At 40.6% G+C, this 21,851-nt stretch overlaps 1 pseudogene; it reads left to right on the top strand.

Annotated features, from left to right (window-relative positions):
* The first annotated feature begins 225 nt into the window (after positions 1–225).
* On the top strand, positions 226–1,689 carry Gm20327 (annotated as a pseudogene).
* The last annotated feature ends 20,162 nt before the right edge of the window (positions 1,690–21,851 follow it).

Here is a 21,851-nt window from a genome sequence, read left to right as displayed (position 1 = left end):
GAACATAACCAATGTGGTAAAGCCTTTCCAACACCCAGTCATCTTCAATATCATGAAAGAACCCATACTGGAGAGAAACCTTATGAATGTCATCAATGTGGTCAAGGCTTTAAAAAATGCAATCATCTCCAACGTCATAAAAGAACACATACTGGAGAGAAACCCTATGAATGTAATCAGTGTGGTAACGCCTTTCCAACACCCAGTCATCTTCAATATCATAAAAGAACACATACTGGAGAGAAACCCTATGAATGTAATCAGTGTGGTAAAGCCTTTGCAAGACCCAGTCATCTCCAATGTCATAAGAGAACACATACTGGAGTAAAACCCTATGAATGTAATCAATGTGGTAAAGCTTTGCAAGTCACAGTGGTCTCCAATATCATAAAAGAACACATACTGGAGAGAAACCCTATGAATGTAATCAGTGTGGTAAAGCCTTTGCAAGACCCAGTCATCTCCAACATCATAAAAGAACACATACTGGAGAGAAACCCTATGAATGTAATCAGTGTGGTAAAGCCTTTGCAGGTCACAGTAATCTCCAATGTCATAAAAGAACACATACTGGAGAGAAACCCTATGAATGTAATCAATGTGGTAAAGTCTTTTCACAACACGGTCATCTCCAATGTCATAAAAGAACACATACTGGAGAGAAATCCTATGAATGTAATCAGTGTGGTAAAGACTTTGCATGTCACAGTTATCTCCAATGTCATAAAAGAACACATACTGGAGAGAAACCCTATGAATGTAATCAATGTGGTAAAGTCTTTTCACATCACAGTAATCTCCAACATCATAAAAGAACACATACTGGAGAGAAACCCTATGGATGTAATCAATGCGGTAAAGCCTTTGCACAACTCAGTAGTTTCCAATGTCATAAAAGAACACATACTGGAGAGAAACCCTATGAATGTAATCATTGTGGTAAAGCCTTTGCACGTCACAGTTATCTCCAATGTCATAAAAGAACACATACTGGAGAGAAACCCTATGAATGTAATCAATGTGGTAAAGTCTTTTCACAACACAGTCATCTCCAATGTCATAAAAGAACACATACTGGAGAGAAACTCTATGAATGTAATCAATGTGGTAAAGCCTTTGCACTACTCTCTACTTTCCAATGTCATAAAGGAACACATACCGGAGAGAAACCCTATGAATGTATTCAGTGTGGTAAAGCCTTTGCAAGACCCAGTCTTCTCCAAATTCATAAAAGAACACATACTGGAGAGAAACCCTATGAATGTATTCAGTGTGGTAAAGCCTTTGCAAGACCCAGTCTTCTCCAAATTCATAAAAGAACACATACTGGAGAGAAACCGTATGAATGTAATCAGTGTGGTAAAGCCTTTGCACGTCACAGTTATCTCCAATTTCATAAAAGAACACATACTGGAGAGAAACCCTATGAATGTAATCAATGTGGTAAAGCCTTTGCAAGACCCAGTCATCACCAACATCATAAAAGAACACATACTGGAGAGAAACCCTATGAATGTAATCAATGTGGTAAAGCCTTTGCAGGTCACAGTAATCTCCAACGTCATAAAAGAACACATACTGGAGAGAAACCCTATGAATGTAATCAATGTGGTAAAGTCTTTTCACAACACAGTAATCTCCAACATCATAAAAGAACACATACGGGAGAGATACCCTATGAAAGTAATCAATGCGGTAAAGCCTTTGCACAACTCAGAAGTTTCCAACGTCATAAAAGAACACATACTGGAGAGAAACCCTATGAATGTAATCAGTGTTGTAAAGCCTTTACATGTCACAGTTATCTCCAATGTCATAAAAGAACACATACTGGAGAGAAACCCTATGAATGTAATCAATGTGGTGAAGTCTTTTCACAACACAGTCATCTCCAATGTCATAAAAGAACACATACTTTTTCGATATAGCTGTCTCCTGTGAGGCTATTCCAGTGCTGAGCAAATACATAAGTGGATGCTCAGAGTCATCTATTGAATGGAACACAGGGCTCTCAATGGAGGAGCCTGAGAAAGTACCCAAGGAGCTGAAGGGGTCTGCAACCCTATAGGTGGAACAACAATATAAACTAACCAGTAACCCCCAGAGCTCATGTCTCTAGCTGCATATCTAGCAGAAAATGGCCTAGTCTGCCATCATTGGGCAGAGAATCCCTTGGCCTCGCAAACTTTCTAAGCCCCAGTACAGGGGAACTCCAAGGCCCAGAAGTGGGAGTGGGTAGGTAGGGGAGCAGTGTGGGGGGAGTGTATAGGGGAACTGTCGGGATAGCTTTTTAAATGTAAATGAAGAAAATATCTAATAAAAATTGAAATATAAAAAAACATACTGGAGAAAAATCTATGAATGTAATCAATGTGGTAAAGCCTTTTCACAATTCAGTAGTCTCCAATTTTATAAAAGTACATATACTGGAGGGAAACCCTATGAATGTAATCAATGTGGTAAAGCTTTTGCAGGTCACAGTCATCTCCAATATCATAAAAGAATCCATAATGGAGAGAAACCTTAGAAATGTAATCAATGTTATAAAAGCCTTTTCACAGTTATTGTCTCTATAATCATAAAAGAATCCATATTCGATAGAAACCTTATGAATGTCGTCAGTGTGCTAAAGCCTTTGTATATCCCACTCGTCTTCAAAACATAAAAGATTCCACACTGGAAAGAAACCTCATGAATGCAATCAATGTGGTAAAGACTTTTTAAAACTCTATAGTCTCCATTATTTTCAAAGAACACATAGAAGACAGAAACCTTTGGAAGGTAATCGGTGTTGTAAAGCATTTGATGTCACGATCATCTATGATGACTTAAAGATCACATACAAGTGAGAACCCATGTGAATGTTATGAACGTAGTAAAGCCTTTGTATGTCATAGTTCTTTAGGCACACACAAGACAAACCACACTGCAGAGAAACCCCAATTTAAATGTTTGCTTTTCTGAGAGTTGGTTTGGTCATGAGATCTGTTCCTAGCCATTGAAAAGCTGAGGAAGAAACCCTCTGAGTATATTTAATATGGTAAAGCCTTTGCACAATTTTGTAGTCATTTTCATCATGGAAGATTTTGAACTGGGTAGAAACATTGTGAATCTATTTAGTATGGTGAAAACTTTTTCATTGAACTTCTTTTTTCGTATATTTTTCTTTTTATGAGAATATTCATGCTGGAGACAGATGCTATGAATATCAGCAGTGTGGTAAAGCTTTTAAGTTGTTGGGTCCACTGATGTTCAACACAACTCACACTCCAGGACAATGCAAAGGATAAGAATTTATTGGGCTGGGTGGTGGTGGCGCACTCCTTTAATCCTAGCACTCTGGAGGTAGATGCAGGCAGATATCTGAGTTCAAGTCCCAACTAGTATAGAGTGCGTTCCAGGACAGCCAGGGCTGTCTTGGAAACATACTCAGAAGTTTGTCTTCAAAACCCCACCGCTCATACCCAACCTGAGACAGAAAGTTATATAGCTTTCAGACACAAAAGCCTCAAAGTCCTAGGCCAATTTACAGCTACGTTTTCTCCCAAATCAAAACTTGTTTTTATTGAATGAGTCAATAAATGGTGATTGCTAACTCCTTGTATTTGGTTGTTGTTGTTGCAGCTGCGGGTGGTGTTGGTGTTGCGCTGTGTGTGTGCTTTCCCTTCTTTTGTAGATAGTAAGAGATTATTTACTACCTGTGTTTTCATGTATATCCTTAACTTCCTCCGGTTAGATTCTACCTCTATCTCTTTGTGTTGGTCAGTATGTTTAGAGAGAGGTTGTTTAAATTTGAGTTTATCATGGACTATCTTAAATTTTTCCATTAACAGTGTAGTCATTTTTTTACATATTAAAATCCAGGCATCTGTTGTTTCTGCGGCACATGTGTGCAAACCCTTCTGGCATCTACAGACTCCAAGAAGACATCTGTGATCTTAATAGATCTTCCTTTATGTTTTTCCTGGCTTTTTACCTTTGCAGCTTTTAGTATTCTTTGCTTGAACTATGTGTTTTGATTATTACACAAGGAAGAGACTTTATTTTTTGGTCCCTTCTGTTTGGTGTTTTGATGATTCTTGTGTTTTCTTTATGTTAGGAAGTTTTTCTTCTAGAATTTGGTTGTCAATACTTTCTGAGACTTTGAGCGAGGATTCTCCTTCCTCTCTTCCTAAGTATTCTTATGTTTAGTCCTTTTACAATGTCCTGGATTTCCATGATATATTATATCAGGAAGATTTAGACTTAACATTTTCATTGTCTGGTTTACCCATTCCTCCTATTGCTTATTCAATGATTGAGATTTTTCTTCCATGTCTGTGTTGTGTGGGTGAACCTTGCCTCTGTATTTCCTTTTTGCAGTCCTAAATTTTTATTTCCACTATTTCCTAAGTTTTAGTTTTCTTTTTTGCTTCTATTTCCACTTTTATGTATTGAATAGTTTTGTTTACTTCACCCGTTGGTTTGTTGTTTCTTGGCATTATTTTTAGGAATTTTGGCTTCCTCTATTTTCGGTTTGTGTTTTCCTGGTCTTCTTTGTGGAATTTATTGATTTCCTCTAATTTTTTTCTGTTTTCCTGGATTTCTCTAAGTGATTTGGTCATTTCCTCTTTAAGGAACTCCGTCATCTCCATACATTTGTTGGATTATTTAAGACCTTCTTTGACAATATAAATGAGCTCAGAGTCATTAGCCAGAGAGTGATAAATGCTGGTCCTTATTACATTATCAAGTACCAACATCATGGAATGGAATGGCGCTATCTAAGCTAAGTATTCAGCTTAGATTTAACCCGATGTGTGAAATATTCCAAGGTTGTTCTTTCTCCTTACACTGGACGGGTAGCCAAGTGAGGCACTTTTTGATAGAGTTACTTTTTGTGAGACACCTGTTTTTATCACTAACCTTGGAGTCACCATTAAAAAAAAAAAAAGACCTGATGGTGACAGGGTGACTGACTTTGTAATTTTCCAGCATGTATTTATTCATGTCTTGTGAATGAAGACAGACCAGATTGATAGATATGTAAATTGGGGACTTTAGCTTGGTCCAAGCAATATTGAATTTCTTACTTTGGAGATATGTCCAATGCACTTTCAGGGTTTGGTCAGCTCAGATGATTGTGACACAAGCCATTGGCTGTAGTTGTGTGTCATGTTACAGATCACAACAACTGATATTGCACACAGGAGCCAGGTCAAAGAGTAATGTATTAATGCCATTTTTTTTTCTGCCAGATAACTTCTCTCTCTCTCTCTCTCTCTCTCTCTCTCTCTCTCTCTCTCTCTCTCTCTCTCTCCATATATATATGTGTGTGTGTATATATATATATATATATATGTATGTATATATATATTCAACTATATTTCATTTTTCCTTTTTTAATTATTTTTTTCACTTATTTATGTACATCCTGTTTGTGTCCCATTGTGGACAGAGAGACAAGGCAGTCCTCTGCTACATATGTGCCTGGGGCAATGAGCCAGTCCCTGCATGCTCCTTGGTTTTTGGCTGGGAGGTCTGAAGTGTCCAGGTTAGCTCACACTTTTGTTCTTCTTATCGGGTTGCCATCTTCTTCACCCCCTTAAGTGACCTGCCTTTATGTAATATTTCAACCTACAACAATGTATCAGTATATCGATCTACATGTTTCTATATCTATCTATTCATCTATATATCTTCAATCTATACATCCTTACATCTATATATCACCTATTAATCTATATATCTACATATCTATATATCTATATGTATATATCTATACACCTATACATCTATATAGCTATTAATAAATATATATCATCTATACATCTATATATTATCTATAAATCTATATATAAAATCTATATATATAAATCTATCTATCTATCTATCTATCTATCTATCTGTCTTTCTATCCATCCATCTATCTATAAGTCTGTCCATATGTTTAGCTTGATGAAGCCTTGTCTAAAAGGTCCGTTATTTTCTAGGTTTCAGACGTTCAGCCTGAGAGGAAACAGTATGAGTATCATTTGTCTAATACCAGATCCTCGACTCTGGACCCATATTTTAGATAATTTTGGGATTGTGATTACATCAGTCCTACCTCCTGTGATCAATCAGTAAACACATCTAATGCCTGCAGCTGGCAAGAAGAAAGGTTGATGGCACTTCAGTTCCCAGCCTTGGTGTCTTTGGAAGAGACCATGAAGGAGAGGGAAGAAGAAGCAGGAAAAAGGTCCCATGGGTGGATGGATTGGGAGAGCATGGCCAGGAGGGCGAGCGTGAGAATATGAGCAGCCTAGGCAGAATATGGCAAGTGAGCCGGGCATGGTGGCACTCGCCTTTAATTCTAGCACTTGGGAGGCAGAGGCAGGCGGATTTCTGAGTTCGAGGTCAGCCTAGTCTACAAAGTGAGTTCCAGGACAGCCAGGGCTATACAGAGAAACCCTGTCTCGAAAAAAAAAAAAAAAAAGAATATGGGAAGTGATATCTCACTGTTCTTAGTAAAGAAGTAGAGAAATTAGCATAGAGGAATGGTATCTGCCCCATGATGGTGCTTTAATGCTTATAATTATTATTATTAATTATTATTATTTTATTATTTCATATTATTTCACATTATCATTTACTATATTATTATATCACATTTAATATTATCTCTTATTTTATTATTATTTCATATAATTATATATTATTTTATTATTTCATATAATTTCTTTTTATATCATATTATTTCTTGTTATTAATTTATCATCTCCTCTCTTCATCTTATTATTATTAACATTATCATTATTACTATTATTATTATTATTATTATTATTATTATTATTTCATACCTCTATAATTTATGTGGTGGTAAGAAATCCACAAGTAATATTTACCACAGCAAGTTGGCTGTAAAAACAGCTTGTGCCCAATGAGTGAAATGCAATTGAAAGTAAGATGTGTTTTTACACACTTGTAACCTCAGAACCCAACAGACAAAACAGAAACATGGCCAACAGTTATTTTCTTGGGATACAGGAAGAAAGTCCTCTGGGGTCTCTGATAATAAGGTCACACACATACATACACACATACCCCCACACAAACATGCACACACACACATACTACAAACATACATTAACACATATACACATACACCACAAACATACTACATACATACATTAACACATATACACACACACCACAAACATACTACATACATGTACCACACATACACCAAACACACACACATAACCATGCCCCCACAAAAGCACACACACACACATATACCACATACTTACATTCACACACACATACACCACACATACACATGCACACACACAATGTACAGTAATACACATACACACACCACACATACCCCCACACAGTCACATACATACATTCACACACATACAAATGCACACATACACCACATACTTACTTTCACACACATACACCGAACAGCACATGCACACACATACCATATACATTCATTCACCCGCATACATACAAACACACCACACGTACCTCCCTTTTTGATTCTGCTTCATTTTGCTTAACAATGATTTCTAGTTCCTTCTGTTTCTGTACAAGTATCATGATTTCACTTTTCTTCCTGATTGCATGAAGTCATGTCATGTGTACTCTGTAATGAATTTGGTTAACAAGGGTAAACGCATAAAGCAGGGCCTGAGCTGAGGAATTTGCATTTTGGGTGTTCCACTTAGCCAAGAGTGACATGGAATGTCCCAGAGTCTCTTCTCCCTCAGTGAGCCCCTTGGAGCATGGCTCTTGGCCAAGGTTGTGGGGAAGGCAGTAGCTGACATTGTTTGTGTACCTACTTACCTGGTGATTTCTGCTGCAACCACCAGGTTGTTTGATGACCTTCCACAGGCTCCACCATCTGCCTGCACTTTGACCCCATGAGTGTTAAATGAGAACTCCTGGAACCTATTGAATCTGGGGGCTTTGAAGCTGTCCTGTGTGATAAGGAGTCTCGCCGGCGAGGACACACACACACACAGGACACACACGGGTCCTTCTGCAGCATAGCTTTAATCCATCTCGAGAGAAAAATGATCAGCTTCTGGGGGAGGAGGCCCAGAACACAGGAAACTCGGTCCTTAAATAGACCACAAGAGCGGTTGGAGACGTTTTTCACCCTGACTGGTTGCTCACTATCAGCCCAGATGACGCCACGGGACAGGCAGGGCACAAGGAATGGAAAAGTACCCTAGCACATGTGCAGACTACTTGTTTACCAGTTAGAACACCGGATATCAGCGCCATCTTGTAATGGTGATTGCAAGGGCGGCTCCTCACATCTCCCCCTTTTCTTTTATTTAAAAGGCAACAGGCCACCCAGTACTGAGAGTGGAGATAGAGGTCAAATCCCCAGTGTGCAAAAATAGGGGCATTACACAAAACCTTCTCCCAGGCTCATCACCCGGAGGGGTCTTGGTCCGCTCCCGTGTCGTTTTTTCGTGGGGGAAGGACACTTGGACACTCAACCTTCATACAAGATGACATGTCTCCCTAGAATAGGCTCATTTTATGCCACAGAGCCTTTCTACTGAAGTGCTTAGCCATGCAACTCTCTCAGGCTGCTGAAGCACACTCACTATATCCCGTGCAATGAGACTAGCCTCGTGAGGTGCAAGAGCTGACCGGCCAGCGACCTATTGCTTAAGTATAGGTAACCATATATCAGGGGAGGCACCGTGTTCTAATGCTGCAAGTGCTTCGGCTATCACCATCTTGTCCCTTTTTGTTTGGGCTTTAAGTTTACAGACCATCCAGAGCAAAAGCCACGCTCCACCGCATAGGATCATGGCAAACAAGCCTACCCCCACACACTCCTTAAAATAAGAAAATGCAGATGAAATCCAGGAGGAGAGGCCCTCTGTCAATGACAGGTCCACTCGCCTCGAGTTGATCCTTAGAACGGCCGCCCTCAAGGCCTCAAGGGTCTCATCGAATCCTTCAGACAAATTTTCTACAAGATACAAAGAAAGCTGCCTAGATAGATTAGCTGCATGAGTAAAGTTTTCATATTGAACACTGGTAATGCACAGAGCACCCAATTTTCTTTCACAGCCCAACTGGGCCAACTGGTATAGGACACCTATATGTTCCTCAACCAGATCAAGGCACTAATTCAAAATCATCAACCCTCCTTTCAACTGGGCACTAGCACCTGTCTCATTACTTAGAATCCATTGGTAATATGGCCAAATATTTTCTTTTTCTGTAGCATCTCCTTTATCATTCATTACAGCAAAAATGCAATGGAGGTGACAAAACAAAACCCTTTGTTATTTCTTTTCGAGGAAAAAAATTTTTGATTGACAAGGTGAAAAAAACTATAGGAAATGCAAGGTCCGGATGACACCAAGGCATGCTGCATATAGCAGTAGCATTGTCAACAGGCCATTGTGATCTTTTTGGAATAGTTGCATTTCCCTTTATCATAATCGTTGTGATGTTTATAGGTGAAGTTACATTATTTCCAACATCACTTGAGCCTGACTGTGCTCCTTGAGCAACTTGCGTTAAAGCATTAAATAACACTCCAGAGCTCACTTTATTTTTGCTAATGAAATCTGCCCAATTAGAGATAATCTTTTTCTTTAAAAATATTCAGTTGCCAAAAACAAAAACAAGGTAGAAGAATTGGAATGTGCCAGTAAAGGTATCGGCCATGATCTTACATGGTCCACAAAGGTATACTTATCCCTGTCTCAATCATCAGGAGTAAGAATAACAGGATCATCTTGAGATTCATCTTGCTCTTTTATGGCCCTTGTCAGTCGCGTCGGAACCCAAAGTGGATTATCTTCACCCTGTGGAAAAAACACAAATAGCTCCCTGGGATCTGATTAAGATAGGATCCAGGCCATACCATTTATTATCAAGGACATTCTTCCATTTGACCATTTCTTTGGGCGATTGAGGCCATAGTCCGTGCCTTTCAGCTGGTGATCTCCCAGCATCATCCAATTTTAAAAAGGTAAGAGTAAATATTATAAGGGATAGAGCCATCTTTGGCATCATAGCCTCTATCCCCCCCCTTTTGTTTTTGTTTTTTTTTTAAAGAAGTTTTAATTCTCCTAGTTACCTAATGACTGGTCTGAGTTAGAGGCCTTTATATACATTTTGTGTCCTCCCCAGGACATAGCCTGTGGGAGTCGGTTGCCTTGATGCTAGGTGTAGATTATGATATTTCTGACTAACAAGAACAGAACATTTGTTTCTAGGGTGGCTTTTCAGCCCAGTCATATATACTATTTATATTTACAAAATAAACTGCTAGAACTTATCTGTTTAGTCTTTTTTGCCAGTGGCTAACTTCAGCTTAGGAATTTCTTCCTTGAAATGGAGCCAGGTAATGATGTATGTGCTCTAGTATGTTGGATATAAAAAGGGGTGCTCACGCATCAAAATACAATCTTGTATTTTCATCAAAATTTTAGATACTGAACTGTTAGTCAGTTTTAATATAACATGAACAGGTACTAATTACACTTTAAATTGTTTCTCTTGACGAGAGATTGTAACTAGAATGCTTGAAAAGTCATTATAGTCACTTGTGTATAATTTATTTATTTATTAATCAGAAATCAGAGAAAATCTTTAAGTTGTCTCTGCAAATAACTATCTTCTAAAACCCAAATAAATATAAGAATCCTGAGTTTGTATCTTTGCAGGAGCTATCTGTAATCTTTATCAGTTAAAGCTTTATGTAAACCTCTATAACACAAAAGCAAATCCTGGGGGTCATTTCCAGACAACCCAGGACAAGTTCTTAACTGCCCAAAAACAATTTTCTTAAAGGAACAGTATTTTTCTTATAAGTTGCATAAGCAATTGCAAGCTCTGAGATATAATATTGACTATTAATATACAACTTAAAGTTTGATTTTTCAACATTTTTAAACACCATCTTCAGCATCTTTAATTATCTGTGGTGAAACAGGAGGAAACTCAAAAGAATAATCATGTGATTTAATTCACATATACTTTTCTCTCATATAAAGGCTATTTTTTTAAACACAGTAAATGGGATGCATGCATGCATGAATTTATAGGAAATATGGGAGCATGCATGAAAATAAAATTTTAACTTATCTTAGGATAATGATGATCAATTTTACTTCATATGATAGTATGCAATAGATCAAACATCAATATTCTGCAATAACCAAATTAATGGCTGTTTGGAACAAGGAACAGACACTTATACATGTAAGCAAACTCTGTACACTATAACTTTATATAAAGTAGGCAAGTCAAATCGCAATGTATTGATAAATTTCACAGCCTAATTGACCTTTTATAAACTTTGAATTTAAATTTTATTTAGAACAACATCTGGCTAGGTCTGTAATAAGGCTCTAAGAAGTGCCACACAAGCCGAGCTGAGGCTGCTCCCCTCCGAGCTCAGCCTTAACCCAAATGCAATCTTTTCTCAATCTGAACACTCTGCCAGAGTCTTCTCAGGTCAAAGATTATCCCTATGTTGAAGTATCCTTAAAGACCTGTTTTCTTGTGTTTGTTGATGTTGTTTAGAAAGACTCTAATCCTGAGTTCCCAATTTTAAGCTAACTTTCTGTTACAAGCAAAAGGCTGCCTGCCCCTTTAAGAGCTCCGTTTGTAATCGGCCCTCAGCAAGGCTTTTTCAGCTGTACTTGGCTCCCAGCCACAGCGCTTTTTGCTGTGTAAATTGAGACAGCCAGCAGATTCAACGTGAAACATAAAAACAGTCAGTCATTCAGACAACGAAACAATCATTCAGAAAACGAAACAAAAGACATACATGAATTGACAGAAACATGGACAATTTGCTTTGGTGCACCAAAAGCAGACAATAGACAGACATGGAATAGAACTTGGTGTCTCAAAGGGACACAGATATCCTAACCAGTGCTAAGAGCTCTGAAATAGCTTATTTTCATTTTTTATCTTTTTTGCTAAAAGATCCCAAACAGGGAATAACTGCCTTTTTTTAAACTTATTTTCTTTCTCTCATGTTCAGACTCTACTTCCTTATCTCCTTCTGGGAATACTGCCAGAGAAGAGAGAAGAGGCACAGTGACCCTGAGAGCTATCTTTAAGCCTTTTATGAAGGCTGCCTTTTTACTAGGGTCTAAATCATTAGGATCTGAGCTATCAAGTTCTAGGGCTTTTAGCTCTCGGGTGGGATAAATATTACTAAGTTTACCTGTAGGGGGTGCGTTTTCACCTTCCCCTTTTTTCACTCCCCACTTCCAACTACCGGGGAAGTTCTTTTTCCTTAGACATGTCTTTTTTTTTTTCTTTTTATGAGCTCCTTATCTATCGCTCCATTTGGTTTCTGACATGCTGTCCTGAACCTCCTCTCAAAGGGAACAACAGGCTCAAGGTAGACATACCTCTCTGAATCTTATCTTTTCCATTGCTGTTCTGAACCCGCCCCATTTCTGGGGGGCCTCCTCAATGCTGGCGATGTAGAATTCCCAGGTTTCGGCACCATATGTCCCTGTGTGATAAGGAGTCTCGCCGGCGAGGACACACACACACACACACACACACACACACACACACACACACACCACACACACGTCCTTCTGCAGCATAGCTTTAATCCATCTCGAGAGAAAAATGATCAGCTTCTGGGGGAGGAGGCCCAGAACACAGGAAACTCGGTCCTTAAATAGACCACAAGAGTGGTTGAAGACGTTTTTCACCCTGACTGGTTGCTCACTATCAGCCCAGATGACGCCACGGAACAGGCAGGGCACAGGGAATGGAAAAATACCCTAGCACATGTGCATACTACTTCTTTTCCAGTTAGAACACCGGATATCAGCGTCATCTTGTAATGGGGATTGCAAGGGCGGCTCCTCACAGAAGCACTTTGAGAAAATATGGACAAAGTGGAGCACGGGGTATCCAATGTCAGTGAAGCTGGTCTGTATACATTGTAGAAGACATGCATCTGTGAACCCAGAACATGCAGCTCAAAGCATGAATGCTGTGTAGGCTGTAGACCGAATGAGGGCAATGATTGTCCATGCTACAGATGCCCCATTCTGGTGGAGGGTGTTGACCTGATGGACCCAGGGAATGTCTCTATGCCTGTCCCTCAATTTTTCTATGAAACAAAAACTGCCCTAAAATAAAGTCAGTTAAAAATATTTTTGGGATCTAAGGAGCTAAAGGGTTTTGCAGCCCCATAGGAGAAACAACAATATAAGCCAAAAAGTACCCTCAAAGCTCCCTGGGACTAAACCACCAACCAAAAAGAAACCCATAGCTCCAGCTGCATATGTAGCAGAGGATAGCCTACTCAGTCATCAATGGGAGGAAAGACCCTTGGTCCTGTGATAGTGCTATGCCCTAGTATAGGGGAATGCTTGGGCCAGGAAGCGGGAATGTTTGTGTTGAGGAGCATAAGGGGTGGAGGGGAGTGAAAGGTGATTTTCAAAGGGGAAACAAGAAAGGGGATAATATATGAAATGTAAATAATGAAAATATCTAATAAAAATATACATATGGGGACTGGCGGGGTGGCTCCATGCTTAAGAGTTCTTACTGTTCTTTGAGCAGACTCTAGTTCATTTCCTCCCATGTTGAGAGGCTCACAATCACTGGTAACTCTAGCTCTGGGGGATCGGGTGCCCTCTTCTGGCCTCCACGGGCACCTGCACTAACGTGCATATTCCCAACCTAATGTGCACATATCCGTTAGGGAAGTGCATGGTTTTTCTACTCCAGATCTTGGATTTTTGGTCTGAGTCTGAATTCAGGGGTAGTCCTTTGTAAAGCACTGAGTATTGAGTGCCTGCTTTGTTTATAGCTTCTGGCTAGGCACTGAGGCAAGGTAATGAATGAAGTGATGCCCTCTTGACTTCATGGTGTCCAGTCAACCTGGCTGTGTGGGAGGAGGGCAGACACACAGTCCCCACATCTCCCCCCAGTGTGCAGAGCAAGGGAAGTCCTTGGTACTCCGCTCTTTAGAACAGACTCTGGGGCAAACCATGGCTTGGTTCAGTAAGAACATTGCAAGTATGATCATTGCTGTGAATGGAGAGACTCTGCACCATAAGGGGAAACTGAGACAGTGCTGTAGCCTAGGAAGAGAAGTTGTGCTCAGGTGACAGGACTTTCCTGTCCCATTCTGACTGCCACTTAGCTCTTGAATCAATTACTAGCCTCTCTGTGAGCCCCATTTTCCCTCTCAAGGAAATGGAGGTAACACTGGGCCTCCCTCATTGGTCTGTCCTGAGGATCTCAGGGGACAATGACAGCTTTGAGTGAGGTATAAGACTATTTAGGAACAGTCCCATAATACTGTTCACTGGGAATAGGCCTCCAGTCCCCATGTGGGGAGCAGACAGGGAGGAAAGAAATGGTCTTCAGAGCTGGCTCTACAGGGGACCTAAGGTTTATTCATGGTGCTGACTGTGTGTTTCTTTGCCCAGATTGGTGAGGGCTTGTGTGCTGTCTGAGTTGGGATATATTTTTACTCCATGTGTATATTTTCTATGTGCCATTTTCTGAGCCAGGGAAGCATGTCTGGACAATATGGGCTTTGAGAGAAAGGCATGGCTGGGGTCAGCCCCCATAAGGTCCAGAGCAGGACCTTGGGTGCTCCTTTGCGCCTTCCCAAGCCCAGCCAGGATGCTCCATCAAGCATCCAAATGACCAGAAGGCAAAAAAGTCCAGGAGCCACACACAGCTGCATCTGGATAGCCCAGTCACCAGTTGAGTTATAATTAATATTCTGAGTCCAGAGAGCCATGGCTATGACCATCACCCACACTTGTTTGTGACAATGTTATTCCAGCTGAGGGTGACCAGTATCTCGCCAGGCTTCTGTTAATGGGGGATCATAGGAATTATATGCACACACACACACACACACACACACACACACACACACACACACACACACAGAGAGAGAGAGAGAGAGAACATGGATACACAAATGCACACATGGTACACACGTGCATACTCACGTAAACACACACACAGTCAGATTTGTTTGGGTACTTGGGGCAAGTGAAGGGATGTTGTGAGCTCACCCAGGTGCCAGTGCCCTATGTAACCTGTGGTCTTCTTTTTCACGGGCATGGTCTAGCAGCTTGTCGAGCCTGTGCATCATCCCCCAGTGGTTCTGATCCCTGCTCTGCCTCCACTTGGTCCTAGAAAAGTCAACCTGAGGCCAAAGGGCCTGCAGAGCATTAGAGTTATGGATGAAAGGGGTGCCATTTGCAGAGACTGTGGGGACAGTCTCTTCAGTGATCTCAGAGGACAGGTCAGGAAACTGAGGCTGAGAGGTAAGAAGAACCCTGTAAGTACAAAGATGAGCCAGGCCTACTTAACCATGAGGCCAGCATCACCACCAATGTTCCAGAGATTGTGCATGTGTCATGGTTCTTTTTAATCCCAATGGCTGCTATCTCAAGAGGTCTGCAACATGAAGAGGCAAATGTCAAGCAGTACTTTTGTCCCTGGCTCTGATAAATGCAGCTAGTTCCCCAGAGATTAGACCAGCAGTTCCCAGCAGACCTGGGGGTGGCTGGGTCTCCCTCACACCTACCCCCAGCCCCCAGATACCCTAGCTCATACAGCATTCATCGAGGGATTTTCATGGCACAGGGTGTCCTCAGGACATCCTGTGGGTGGAGTTCCTTTCGCCTTCATCTTCTGGAGGGAGAGGATATATCCTGCTGCCTTTTTCTTCACTCCCCCACATTCCATAGACACTCTGTCCAGGTTGTCAGTGAGTCTGAAGGAGATACCTAGAAATAGGCCCTTGTCTTTGGAAAGTGGGTCTTTGGGTCCCCTCAATTGAAAATAGACACAATGTAATATGGTGTGCACTGCTGAGGCTAAAGAGAGCAATTCCTGAGTCTATATGACTGAATGTCACCTGCATACATGCCTCCAGGCCCCAGGGTTCTCGACTCCAGATGCTATAAGTGCATAAGTGCATGGTAGGGTCCAGTCAAGCCTGGAAACTGATGTCTAGAAGCTGGAGTAGAGAAAGAGGTCAGAGGAGTACAAGTTCTAGCCTATAGTGTCTCTTTTCATCCTGAGGCCCTTGGATGCTTTGGTGTACACCCAGTGACTCCTCTATAGCCAAACACACCCCAGCACTGAATGAGGAGATTCTGGGTCAGATAGTTCTTAATCTTATGTCAGAACTTTGCTATGGTGTCAGAAGTCAGAGGATGATCAGTAGAAAGATCCCTCTGAAGATGTGCACCTCCTCCATTCCCACCCACCTGCCTGTGGTTGAAAGCATGTACAAGTCTGGGGCACGGCCTTGCTGCCAGCTGTCTACCTTGGCAGGCAGTATGGCTGTGCTCAGCATGTATTAAGAATATACTCGCCTTCTGGCTGGCCTACTGCAGCACTGTGGTCCCTGGCCCGGGGGAGTCTCTGGACACCCACAAAGACCCACACAGGATCCGCCACGGGATTGTAAGACCTCTGGTGAGTGGAACACAGTGCCTGCTCCAATCCAATCGCGCAGGACCTGAGACTGCATTAATAAAGGAAGCAGGTAACCTGGCTTGATATGGGGCTCAAGTCCCTTCCGGCCGGCCCACTGCAGTACCGTGGTCTCTGGCCCGGGGGAGTCTCCGGACACCCACAAGGACCCACACAGGATCCGCCAAGGGATCCTAAGTCCTCTGGTGAGTGGAACACAACTTCTGCCAGGAGGCAGGTTCAAACACCAGATATCTGGGCACCATCCCTGCAAGAGGAGAGCTTCCATGCAGAGAGTACTCTGACCACTGAAACTAAGGATAGAGCTAGTCTCCCAGGTCTGCTGATAGAGGCTAACATAATCACCTGTGGAACAAGCTCTAAGTAGAGACAGTATAACAACTAACTCCAGAGAATACAAGATGGCAAAAGGCAAACGTAAGAATCCTAGTAATAGAAATCAAGACCGCTCACCATCATCAGAACGCAGCACTCCCACGCCACCTAGTCCTGGGCACCCCAACACAACCGAAAATCTAGACCCAGATTTAAAAACATTTCTCATGATAATGATAGAGGACATCAAGAAGGACTTTCATAAGTCACTTAAAGAATTACAGGAGAGCACTGCTAAAGAGTTACAGGCCCTTAAAGAAAAGCAGGAAAACACAGCCAAACAGGTAGAAATCATTAAAGAAAAACAGGAAAACACATCCAAACAGGTGATGGAAATGAACAAAACCATACTAGACCTAAAAAGGGAAGTAGACACAATAAAGGAAATCCAAAGCGAGGCAACATTGGAGATAGAAACCCTAGGAAAGAAATCTGGAACCTTAGACGCAAGCATCAGCAACAGAATACAAGAGATGGAAGAGAGAATCTCAGGTGCAGAAGATTCCATAGAGAACATTGGCACAACAATCAAAGATAATACAAAACGCAAAAAGATCCTAAATCAAAACATCCAGGAAATCCAGGACACAATGAGAAGACCAAACCTACAGATAATAGGAGTTGATGAGAATGAAGATTTTCAACTTAAAGGGCCGGACAATATCTTCAACAAAATTATAGAAGAAAACTTCCCAAACCTAAAAAATGACATGCCCATGAACATACAAGAAGCCTACAGAACTCCAAATAGACTGGACCAGAAAAGAAATTCCTCCCGACACATAATAATCAGAACAACAACTGCACTAAATAAAGAGAGAATATTAAAAGCAGTAAGGGAGAAAGGTCAAGTAACATATAAAGGCTGACCTATCAGAATTACACCAGACTTTTCACCAGAGACTATGAAAGCCAGAAGAGCCTGGACAGATGTTATACAGACACTAAGAGAACACAAATGCCAGCCCAGGCTACTATACCCGGCCAAACTCTCAATTACCATAGATGGAGAAACCAAAGTATTCCACGACAAAACCAAATTCACACATTATCTTTCCACGAATCCAGCCCTTCAAAGGATAATAACAGAAAAGAAGCAATACAAGGATGGAAATCACGCCCTAGAACAAGCAAGCAAGTAATCCCTCAACAAACCAAAAAGAAGACAGCCACAAGAACAGAATGCCAACTATAACAACAAAAATAAAAGGAAGTAACAATTACTTTTCCTTAATATCTCTTAATATCAATGGATTCAATTCCCCAATAAAAAGACATAGACTAACAGACTGGCTACACAAACAGGACCCAACATTCTGCTGCTTACAGGAAACCCATCTCAGGGAAAAGACAGACACTACCTCAGAGTGAAAGGCTGGAAAACAATTTGCCAACCTAATGGTCTGAAAAAACAAGCTGGAGTAGCCATTCTAATATCTAACAAAATCGACTTCCAACCAAAGTTATCAATAAAGACAAGGAGGGACACTTCATACTCATCAAAGGTAAAATCCTCCAAGAGGAACTCTCAATTCTGAATATCTACGCTCCAAATGCAAGGGCAGCCACATTCATTAAAGACACTTTAGTAAAGCTCAAAGTACACATTGCACCTCACACAATAATAGTGGTAGACTTCAACACACCACTTTCATCAATGGACAGATCGTGGAAACAGAAACTAAATAGGGACACAGTGAAACTAAAAGAAGTTATGAAACAAATGGACTTAACAGATATCTACAGAACATTTTATCCTAAAACAAAAGGATATACCTTCTTCTCAACACCTCACGGGACTTTCTCCAAAATTGACCATATAATTGGTCATAAAACAGACCTCAACAGATACAAAAATATTGAAATTGTCCCATGCATCCTATCAGACCACCATGGCCTAAGACTGAGCTTCAATAACAACATAAATAATGGAAAGCCAACTTTCATGTTGAAACTGAATAACACTCTTCTCAATGATACGTTGGTCAAGGATGGAATAAAGAAAGAAATTAAAGACTTTTTAGAGTTTAAAGAAAATGAAGTCACAACATACCCAAACCTATGGGACACAATGAAAGCATTCCTAAGAGGAAAACTCATAGCTCTGAGTGCCTCCAAGAAGAAACGGGAGAGAGCACATACTAGCAGCTTGACAACACATCTAAAAGCTCTAGAAAAAAAGGAAGCAAATTCACCCAAGAGGAGTAGATGGTAGGAAATAATCAAACTCAGGGGTGAAACCAACCAAGTGGAAATAAGAACTATTCAAAGAATTAACCAAATGAGGAGTTGGTTCTTTGAGAAAATCAACAAGATAGATAAACCCTTAGCTAGACTCACTAGAGGGCACAGGGACAAAATTCTAATTAATAAAATCAGAAATGAAAAGGATGACATAACAACAGATCCTGAAGAAATCCAAGGCACCATCAGATCCTTCTACAAAAGGCTATACTCCACAAAACTGAAAAACCTGGACGAAATGGACAAATTTCTAGACAGATACCAGGTACCAAAGTTAAATCAGGATCAAGTTAACGATCTAAACAGTCCCATATCCCCTAAAGAAATAGAAGCAATCTTTAATAGTCTCCCAGCCAAAAAAAAAGGCCAGGACTAGATGGGTTTAGTGCAGAGTTCTACCAGACCTTCAAAGAAGATCTAATCCCAGTTCTGCACAAACTATTCCACAAAATAGAAGTAGAGGGAACTCTACCCAACTCATTCTATGAAGCCACAATTACTCTGATACTTAAACCACAGAAAGATCCAACAAAGATAGAGAACTTCAGACCAATTTCCCTTATGAATATCGGTGCAAAAATCCTCAATAAAATCTCTCGAACCGAATCCAAGAACACATTAAAGCAATCATCCATCCTGATCAAGTAGGTTTTATTCCAGGGATGCAGGGATGGTTTAATATACGAAAATCCATCAATGTAATCCATTATATAAACAAACTCAAAGACAAAAACCACATGATCATCTCGTTAGATGTGGAAAAAGCATTCAACAAGATCCAACACTCATTCATGATAAAAGTCTTGGAAAGATCAGGAATTCAAGGCCCATACCTAAACATGATAAAAGCAATCTACAGCAAACCAGTAGCCAACATCAAAGTAAATTGTGAGAAGCTTGAAGCAATCCCACTAAAATCAGGGACTAGACAAGGCTGCCCACTTTCTCCCTACCTCTTCAACATAATACTTGAAGTCCTAACCAGAGCAATTAGACAACAAAAGGAGATCAAGGGGATAAAAATTGGAAAAATGAAGTCAAAATATCACTTTTTGCAGATATGATAGTATATATAAGTTACCCTAAAAATTCCACCAGAGAACTCCTAAACCTGATAAACAGCTTCGGTGAAGTAGCTGGATATAAAATAAACTCAAACAAGTCAATGGCCTTTCTCTACACAAAGAATAAACAGGCTGAGAAAGAAATTAGGGAAACAACACCCTTCTCAGTAGTCACAAATAAAATAAAATATCTTGGCGTGACTCTAACTAAGGAAGTGAAAGATCTGTATGATAAAAACTTCAAGTCCCTGAAGAAAGAAATTAAAGAAGATCTCAGAAGATGGAAAGATCTCCCATGCTCATGGATTCGCAGGTTCAACTTTGTAAAAATGGCTATCTTGCCAAAAGCAATCTACAAATTCAATGCAATCCCCATCAAAATTCCAACTCAATTCTTCAACGAATTAGAAAGAGCAATCTGCAAATACATCTGGAATAACAAAAAACCTAGGATAGCAAAAGCTCTTCTCAAGGATAAAAGTACCTCTGGTGGAATCACCATGCCTGACCTAAAGCTTTACTACAAAGCAATTGTGATAAAAACTGCATGGTACTGGTATAGTGACAGACAAGTAGACCAATGGAATAGAATTGAAGACCCAGAAATGAACCCACACACCTATGGTCACTTGATCTTCGACAAGGGAGCTAAAACCATCCAGTGGAAGAAAGACAGCATTTTCAACAAATGGTGCTGGCACAACTGGTTGTTATAATGTAGAAGAATGCGAATCGACCCATTCCTCTCTCCTTGTACTAAGGTCAAATCTAAGTGGATCAAGGAACTTCACATAAAACCAGAGACACTGAAACGTATAGAGGAGAAAGTGGGGAACAGTCTCGAAGATATGGGCACAAGGAAAAAAATCCTGAATAGAACAGCAATGGCTTGTGCTGTAAGATCGAGGATTGACAAATGAGACCTCATGAAACTGCAAAGTTTCTGCAAGGCAAAAGACACCGTCAATAAGACAAAAAGACCACCAACAGATTGGGAAAGGATCTTTACCTATCTTAAATCAGATAGGGGACTAATATCCAATATATATAAAGAACTCAAGAGGGTGGACTCCAGAAAATCAAATAACCCCCTTAAAAATGGGGCTCAGAGTTGAACAAAGAATTCTCACCCGAGGAATACCGAAAAACTGAGAAACACCTGAAAAATGTTCAACATCCTTTACCATCAGAGAAATGCAAATCAAAACAACCCTGAGATTCCATCTCACACCAGTCAGAATGGCTAAGATCAAAAATTCAGGTGACAGCAGATGCTGGCGAGGATGTGGAGAAAGAGGAACACTCCTCCATTGTTGGTGGGATTGCAAGCTTGTACAAGCACTCTGGAAATCAGTCTCGCGGTTCCTCAGAAAATTGGACATAGTACAACCAGAGGATCCCGCAATACCTCTCCTGGGCATATATCCAGAAGATGTCCCAACCGGTAAGAAGGATACATGCTCCACTATGTTCATAGCAGCCTTATTTATAATAGCCAGAAGCTGGAAAGAACCCAGATGCCCCTCAACAGAGGAATGGATACAAAAAATGTGGTACATTTACACAATGGAGTACTACTCAGCTATTAAAAAGAATGAATTTCTGAAATTCCTAGGCAAATGGTTGGACCTGGAGGGCATCATCCTGAGTGAGGTAACCCAATCACAAAAGAACTCAAATGAAATGTACTCACTGATA

This window comes from Mus musculus, chromosome 12 (genome assembly GCF_000001635.26).
Source record: "Mus musculus strain C57BL/6J chromosome 12, GRCm38.p6 C57BL/6J".
NCBI classification, from domain to species: domain Eukaryota; kingdom Metazoa; phylum Chordata; class Mammalia; order Rodentia; family Muridae; genus Mus; species Mus musculus.
The sequence above is the reverse complement of the archived record's forward strand: the minus strand, read 5'-3'. Positions and strand labels throughout refer to the sequence as shown.